This window comes from Enoplosus armatus, chromosome 2 (assembly GCF_043641665.1).
Source record: "Enoplosus armatus isolate fEnoArm2 chromosome 2, fEnoArm2.hap1, whole genome shotgun sequence".
NCBI lineage: Eukaryota > Metazoa > Chordata > Actinopteri > Centrarchiformes > Enoplosidae > Enoplosus > Enoplosus armatus.
The window spans coordinates 16,367,238-16,376,484 of NC_092181.1; positions in this window are offsets into that span (position 1 = coordinate 16,367,238).

Here is a 9,247-nt window from a genome sequence, read left to right on the forward strand (position 1 = left end):
GGCAGCAAAATTGCCTCAAATCGAAAAACTATACAGGAAATAATTTACTTGGACTGTATGTCTCTAGGCACTCAACATTTAAAATGGGCTCTGCTACTTTAATTGAAAGGGAAAGAGAGACAGGGAAAGAGAGAGAAAAGCTGTTACAAACAAGAGCATGATTTATGAAATCCACCCCTCTGTTCGTCAGAGCGAGCTCATTATGTATGCGCAACAGTGAGAGTGTGAGAAGACGGATGAGTCGTCCCGGTGGCGGAGGAAGAGGAATGGCGGCGCTAAACTCTGCCGGTAATCAACTGGTGAAATTAAACATCAAAAAAACAGGAATGATTGTGTGCGGCAAAGCGATTTGTCTGCAATTAGCGACCGGTCGCATAACTCACACACAGGCGCACATAAACACATTCACGCTTAATGGAACAAGACGTGTCACCGGATGTGTGTTTGTGAGTGTATGCAGAAATACAGCACAGGATAACCATAAAAACAGTAAGTTAATAAACTTGAGAGACATTAACAGGACCTGGGGCAATTGGTGAACAGCTACTTCATTTGTCAACTGCTCGTATTGAACGCTTTCGGAGAGGTAGCTGCTTGTATTTATAGCCTCGTCTCTGTCATTTGTTTATGCTAGTCCAGTTAAAGTGAGAGAGGGGGTGGTGGTGGAAAAGGCCAATGAGGGGAAGAGAGACGGGAGAGATTTTTGTTCACATGGTATTTATAGTATATTGTACCTAAGTCAGTATTTTTAGTGTAGCATCAAAGCCACTTTCATGACCTTTCAAGTGTTCTATAATGAAATGTAATGTATTGTACACCCTCACCTTAGCAGGACAAGACGTCTCGGGTTTGTATAAACCTTGACCCAGTACACAGTGCACTCAATATAAAGGCAATGTGTCAATGTCTCAGCTTTTTCTACAACGGAAACGACACAAGGAATGGCCACCTGAGCCTCAGAGCACTGTATGGAGCTGAATTTCATTTTGGACATTTTCTGAATGCTGACAGTGTAATTCATCAGTGTATTGTAGCAAGTACTGTTTACCTCAGCAGGGGTGTCAAACAGCTAACACCCAATGTCAATGCTTACAAGTGTGGCAAGACTGCAAAGATCTTCACTGGTCCTTAGCTAAGAAGCTGCTCTCATATTTCTTTTCCTTCTGTCTAATTGAATCACATGTTTATCACAGGATCACTAGTTGCCTGAGTTTAAGACTATAAATTCATAATTTAATCTTTAACATGATTGCCTGTGGTTGTCTCAATTGACAGAATAACCTGTGCCAGTGCAGCCCAGAATACTTTCAGCAGACATCTAGTGGTGTAGGTAACCCGGACATCTACTGCAACCCTGTGTTGTTTTGGGTATTAAAGTATGTGGTTGCCTGTGTGTCAATCTTGCAAGAATAGTCCCTGATTATCAGAGGTGTAGTGCTATTTGTTTAAGTACCAGAGCGCACCTATGATGCACGAGCACGGTTACGTTGTGGCTCGTTTCGAAGGTTATGTAACCAATGTTCCTATGGTGGCAGGTTTTCATACATTAGTCAACTATAACCAGGGGTTAAATTGGGATTTGTAGGGGGGCTCTGTGCAGTGCTTCCCACAGGATTTTGTGAGACTGTGGTGGGTGGACAGCATGCTCCCGAGAAGAAAATTTAGAACATTTTAAAGTTAAATGCATCAATGTGGTGCACTTTGAAAGCAAAATGAAGAGGTCTGTAAAGAACTTTGTGCTCTTGTAAACAATTTCATTATTTCAATCATAAACACATTGGTTGTATAGATATGAATAATATAGCACTGAACAAAACTTTAGTTCACACCCACCTGTGTATCTCAACTCGGTCTCACCTTGTGTATAAATTGGACTGAGGCTGGACAATCGACTCCCAAAAAACAGCTTTTTCTTCAGCTATTTCATGGACCAATGAGGCCCAGAGCTCAGAGGACTGTGCCTGTACCCATACAACCTAGAGTTACAGTAAGTATATCTAACATCTTATATCATAAAGGCTTTGCACTCTAAGGTTATCGCTAGTGGGATAAGGGCGAAGCAGAATATAGTCTATGCCTCACAGGGTCTGTCCGGTATAACAAACACAAACACCCAGAATAAGGGTTCCATGCCCAGCCACTGCAGCATGTGTAATAGGGCATAGAACCCCATATGCGCCCCAGTGGCACCACACAGTACCTGACATTCTCTGTGAGAGGATGAAGGCTGGGAACAAAATAAAGCCTACTGCTGTGAGGAAGAGGAGACAAAGGTTACACACTGTAACAGCCCAGCTTGGAGCGGTGGAGGGAAAAAAGGCAGCTCTCCATGCGCCGACAGGCAGAAGGGAGAGCGCATAAACCAATCAGCTGATATCAGTCACTCGAAGTGTGCGAAGTTAAGCGTCCCCTGATGATGTAAAATATTGTATTATTTAACCATTGACTATAATAGATTTTCAACCGGTCGCAAACTGCATATAACTAATTTTCTCATTTTGAGAAAAAAAAGTGGCGGAGCTTTGTTCTGGTGTGCTCCGGCAGCACTACACCTATGCTGAATATGTTTTGAATGTTTGCAAAGAAAGTGTCTGATGAATTTTCCAATATGTGACTGATTTGAGTGCTTCTTTCATATGTGCTCACCTCCGTCTTCTCCTCCCGCCGTTGTCCTCTCTCTTACTTTCTATCCCCACCAAGTGTTGACTGAGTCTTCTGTTTGGCTTCCAGGTGAGCTGTTTCACCATTTCTAGCAATATAAAACAATGAATAAAGGCCTGGTCACACCAGAAAGTGACACAGCAAACTTCATCCACATGTTTTCACAAAACATTCTGTCCTTGGTGACGTAGTGACTACTCACAGGGATAGCTAGCCAGCTGGGAACATGCTAGCACTAACCAGTAACAAAAGCTAAGCAAACATCTTTCTATTTATTCTGTACTGAGCCGTTTACTTCCACCCTGGCATTTTGTTCTCAGGATGTCTTTTGTCAATTTATTCAATAGAGTTTTATTGAACAGGGGAAAAAGCTTTCAGAACTAACAAGCTTGCTAACGGCTTGCTAATTATCAGTTAACAAGCTCGATAGCTCAACCAAAATTGACCTTGATGAGAAAAATTTGCAGTTCCATTGGAATTACTTGATTTTGCCGCCAAAATTTTTCGTGTGACTTAAGGCCTTAAGACCATCATTTAGTTATACTAAAATGATACAAGACTGGACCACTTCTGACCAGAGTGCCATGATGGTCACAACTCCCCACCAGTGAGAGAGAGCTAAAGCTTTGCCCCCAACCTAAGAAGAGTCAGACCAAGGTTGTAAAATGACTAAAGCACCATAGCTAGTCCCTTTATTGAGATCTGAAATCTGTTTTCTTGGCTTTCCTCTCTCCTCTGAACAGAAAATTGCTTCAGTGCAGCTCACCGGGGGGGCTGGGCCCAGGGTGCAATCCGGGGGGCTTTAGCTTCAAATGATTTGGGTGAATTGCTCACACATCTTATGTAGGCCTTTCACCTCATGCCACGAAGCAGGTGAAATGGGGTTGACCATAACCCTGATTTTTTTTTTTTGCAACATGCAAAGGAAATAGAATCTTATATGATTCACATAGCTTGATAGGGTTCATCAGATCACACAAACTTGAGGGCCAAATACAAAATCCACATCGTCCAGTGTCTCTTTTTGGGCAATTCTCACCCCTCTCGAGCTCTATTTCCCCCTGCAGTCTTCAATCTATCTTTTCCTCTTTACCTCTGACCTTTTCATTTTTGAGTTCCTCCATACCAATCTGCTCTTCCATCTTGTCGTCTGCACTCTCTCTCAATCCTGCCATACTAGTGACCTTTCAGTTTCATTCTTCCTCCATTTCTCTACCGCTCCTCTCCTCCTGGTCTGGGCTGTAATTCAGCTTGTTTCAGGGCCAGTTAGGCAGCCAGCGGAGTTAATCTGTCTTTTCAGGTCATAAATCACTGCTTGGCATCTCTCTCTCTCTCTCTCTCTCTCTCTCTCTCTCTCTCTCTCTCTCTCTCACACTCCCTATTTCTTTCCCCTGTCTCCCCTCCTTGCTCCTACCTGCTGCACGGACATAGAGCATTCTTTGAGGTGATTGCGTCTGACAGTCGATGCTGGTGTTCTTTGCATGCGTGTTTGTGTGCGCATGTGTGAGTTTGTGTGTGGTTATCACTGCTTTAACATCCAACAGATAGGGAGTGAAACTGCATACTCTGGAAGTGCCACAGCCAATAAGAAAAGATTGTTGAAATGTCAAGACCAATCAGCAGTGATGCTTCTCTCTGTGGTGCAGTTTGGATCTCTTTCTCTGTGTCTCGGCCTTTTCGCAAACACAACAGTGGCACACACTCACACTAGTAACAGATGGAATCTACTGGCTGAAATTCATTCATACGATGAGCAAATTCTTTGAACTTTCGGAGGATAAATTAAACTGACTTTGTGTGTGTGTGTGTGTGTGTGTGTGTGTGTGCGCATGCCTGTGTGTGCAATCTGACATATCTACAACCAAGCAGGTGCATGGGAAACTGTTGGCCCCTACAACAGACAAAACCACATCAGGAACTAGAATGGCGGAATTGATGGGGGGAGAAATATAGAAGAAAGAAGGGGAAGGAGAGAAAACAGCTTAGCGTAGCAGGAGGGAGGAGAGAGAAAGAGGGAGAACGCGGGAGGAGAGTAAAGTTGAATAGCAGGAGGGCGGGAGTGGGAGAGCGGGTGAATGACTGTGTTGTGGATCTATTGTGCCCGGCTCCTGAATGGAGTGTTAGTAAGCTAAGTAGTAACTGGTGATTTACAGCTCCAAGGCCATATCAGCTGAAGTGGGCAAACAATACCCTTTCATAAGCAACATTCACCAACTAGAGGAACCGTGTAGAACTGTGCTATTCTGGATCTGAAGTGGGGTGAAGTGTTTTAGAAGTCTGTGGTTACGTGCAAGACGACACTTCAGCAGAGAGGAAGAAGTGCAGATAGAGGAAAAGCTAATTGAGGGGCAGACACCAAGAAAAAGAAAGTGAAAACTGAACAGGCTGGGAAATGCTATTTGTCTCATTTTAGCTTTAACACAGTGTTTTTAAACTAATGTGTTAATTAAGTCTTGTATTGTCCCTGTTAGAAATTGTCTCTTTTCACTGAAAGATAAAGAGACCTTGTGGCATTATCAACTGTGTTCAAATTTATTACAAAGCTGGGATGTTTTTGCGTGTGTGTGTGTGTGTGTGTGTCAGTGTGCATGTCTCTCTGTGTGTTTGGGGGCTGGGGTAGTATTGTAAATAATCTCCAGGCTCTCTCTGCTGGCTGCAGGTTCCCAGAGATTAGCTTCCCCTCTTCCTCTGAGCCTTGAGCTATGTTCAGCACCTTAAAGCACTTCCCAAGCACTCCAAATGTAAAGACACACAGTAACCAGACTACCACTTTGGTAACAAGAGGCTGTCAACTAGAAATATTTCAGTTTATATTTACTAAATGTGTTTCCAACCATTTTTTTTTCTGTCAACCTCTCACTTTCTCTGTCAGCCTATCCCCCACACCCAGTGAGAAATGTTGAGACGCCAGTCATTATGAGCAGAGCCGCCCCACATGGGGACCCTGAACGCAGACCTATCCATGGCATTAGAACAACAAGCCCTGTGACGAATGAGAGAAAATAGAGGAGTCGCGCTGAGTATGTGTGTGTGAGCGTGTGTGTGTGTGTTCACAGCTACACGTTTGCCATTCTGATTTGTTGAGAAAGAAGGAGATTCAGTCGACCATTCTGACTGTATTGCGCTGCAGAATTGTGATAAGGGGCCTCGCACACACACACACACACACACGGACACATGCAATCATTCACCTAATAGCAACTGCATTCCATACTGCAGTGCCCATTCTGCTCTGCATATAGATTGCAAGGAAGATAGTCCGCAAGGAGGTTTCTGCGGAAGTGTCATGGGAGAGGGACACTCACAAAAACTCACACACACATGCACACTCTTGCACGTGCACTCTGAAAAGCACACACAAGTGCTGCAGGAGCAACAGTTGGCTCTAGCTTGCCTCCTCAAACCCACGAGACCTCCTTTCAGAGACCCCAGAGACCTCAGCCTCCCTCCTAATGCTCCTCCATCCCTTTCCAATTCATCCTCTGCTCTGTTCCGTTCCTCCCCCTCCTCTGCCCTTCCCGCCCCAGAGAGTTCTCAGTTCTGACAGAACAGTTAATCATACACTCTCTGCAGGTCTCATCCTATGTGTGTGTGCATGTGCATGTGTGTGTGTGTGTGTGCCTGTGCGCACGCTTGTGTCCAGATGTACACCTTCATTTTCAGCAAGACAGAGGATCTATCTTTCTCACCTCCATTTTTCACTCATTTCTTTTCACTTTTTTCAACTCCTCTTTGCCTGCCCTTCATCTCTCATATCTTACCCGAGTGAATATTAAAAACACAAACAAGTACATAAAGGAAAAAATAGTTGGTGTAGTTTGTGAATGTAGTAATATAACATTTTTGGTAGCCTCGTCTACTTCTAGCTTGGTAAAAAGTAAGGAAGTACTCAATTTAAAGAATAGGTTCATAATTTTTCAAGTCTGACTTGAACTTTTAGTCTCTAGTATGGGTCAAGATCCAAAAAAGCCAGATCCTGAAATTCCCATACTGCAACTAGTTTACATCATAGTCTGACTCTCCCTGGTGAGCAAACTCCCACATCTTTCAAGTTCCTGCCCATAGTTTGCAACACAGGCTTTTTGATAACGATTCTTAGTCTCCAAGCCAAAAACTGAGATAAGCCACAGAGGACATTACACAGCTGTTTTTCACAGGAGTAGTACTCCCCATGACGAGTAAACTGATCCAAATGTGTAAAATCAGTAGAGTGACTCTTTAATCAGAAGTAAAATGTCTTGAGCTGTGGTCCGCTGAGGCTGCTGTTAGTGCATTGTTGGTGGTAATGCTGTGTCTGCTATGGTAGATTTCTCCTTCTATGACTATTGTTAGTCCAGAAACAAGCCCTGTTTAAAACACAAATCTGTAACTTTCCACACATTGTCGCCTTCGCCCGTGGTGAGAGTTCTCCAGCGAAGATGACCAAGTTGTTATGGAAGGTTGTGCGGAAGCCTGCAGTTTATTTGAATCAGCCATTGCAAGACTTGGAAAATATCTCAGCTAGTGAAGTGTGAACCTACTGGGCTTATGCTTGATTTTGATGCGTGAAACTACAAATGTGGTGCGAAATGTGTCGCTTCCAGTAAGCTGGCTCAGTTTTAAGTGGACTATTGGTAATGTCAGCCAGGACAGGAGGAACCAGACAAGTCACGACTATCTGATCAACTGACTCAACTGTCTCCATCCATGGTTAATGTGCTGACTTGTGTGTTTTATACTCCACCATATAAATGATAGATAAATGATATCTTAACAAATTATGATTATGAAAAGCATTTTGGTGTTTGTTTTAGAGACAACGATCTGTAAAGAATCTAAAATTAATTACATTTTACAAGTTATGAGCCCCAAAACCACATGCACAAAACTTTTTTTAATGAATTTCAGGCAACAGTGGGCGATTCAAGCACAGCTGCAACAAACAATTCAAGAAAGTGAAACAACCAAAAGCATGAGCAAAGCATGCAACTCTCCGTTGCTTCCTTAAGTAAGCAAAAGTGTTGCTAAAGAACGTGTTGGTGCTTTGTGCAGTAATGTTAAAATTGGTGGTGATGATGATGATGATAATGACAATGATGATAGCCTGTAACATTCTTCTTCATATTGAAAATGCAGAAACCAAGTCCCGCCTGAGGTAAGTTCAGGTAAATGTGAGGGAAATGCTTCCATCCATAGCAGTCAGTGAATGATCATAAACTTTGTTTGTTTTATAGATTCACAAATCTATGCTCCAGACAGAACGTTGGTATTATTGGACTATTTTGCTAATCCCTTGGTTGCTTTCAATGCCGACATAAACAAGAGAAAATCTACTATGTCTGTGCATGGCAACTACACTCTGGTTAAGAAAGATAATGTTTAGGCAACTGCAATACTTGTTTATTGTTTTAAAAAAAATTGTAATTGTAAGTCTCCTCTAGCAAGTCTGAGAGTCAGATACACTACATGCCCATCCAGCACCCTGACCTCGACATCCTTACTTTCCCGCCTCTCAACACAAAGGCCGCTCTTTGTTCTGCTTTGGCATTGGCGTTGGTAGTGAAGGTTAAATCGTGATGTGCGGAATCGTCCAATTTGAACTTAATTCCAAGGTCACTGGAGTTTATGGTGGAAAGAGCCTTTATTATGTTGCTTTGACTGGGCGCATATATTTCTTCTGTTACTTGATGAAATACAAGATACAAATTGCCCACAGTGTCATGAGATCACAGCCTCCAGACATCAAGGACGGTTACAACATTTTGGAAGCCATAAAACATTTCTACCGACCCAACCCACTCCTGCTACCTCATCTTTGTTTGCAGATTGAGATTCAGGAACAGTTTTGTCCCTTTTCGCCATCACCTGTCTGAACACTGCCCACCACCGCTAACTCTCTGACCACATCTGCCAGCCAGCCAGAATAACAGTCAAAACACAACACACCACTACACACGCATACAGCGCTGGAGTACTACCTGTTACTGCTTCATACACAGCATTCATTTCGTCAGTGGTCAGTTATGCTAAACATTCTCTTGCAAAAGTACTTAGTGTGATTGCATCACTTTTTAGTTACTTTAATGTATATGTATACACCTATATAGTTATTTACCTGCACATATTTATAAGATAATGTTTATATGCACCAGATATTACTTTTTTTTACCTCCTTCTTCGTGATCACTTCTTTGTAATTTAAATATAAAATATAAAAATATGTAATTTTCCTTCTCCTTAAAGTTGTGAGTGAGTGTTTGGTCATGCTATGAAGAAACTGAATTAAGTCGGGGATGATAATGTGTGGAAGAGGGTTTGGAGCAGCATTTGCCGAGGGAGTTGATCACAACACTAACTTGCAAAACACCCTACCCTCATGTTCTCATGGGGGTTTTTTTCCACTGAAAGCTGCAGATAAAAGAATGTGAAAGTCAAACCATCCTTGTTCCTCTCTCATGCTGATATGATGTGCGGATGGACACACATTCTCTCCCTCTCTCTCACACACACACACCCATCAAGTGTGCATCGAAGTGTGGGTGTGGAGGAATATTACAAGTCAGCAATTTTGAGGTGTGAAAATTGCTCTTGCTCTCCAGGATATTTT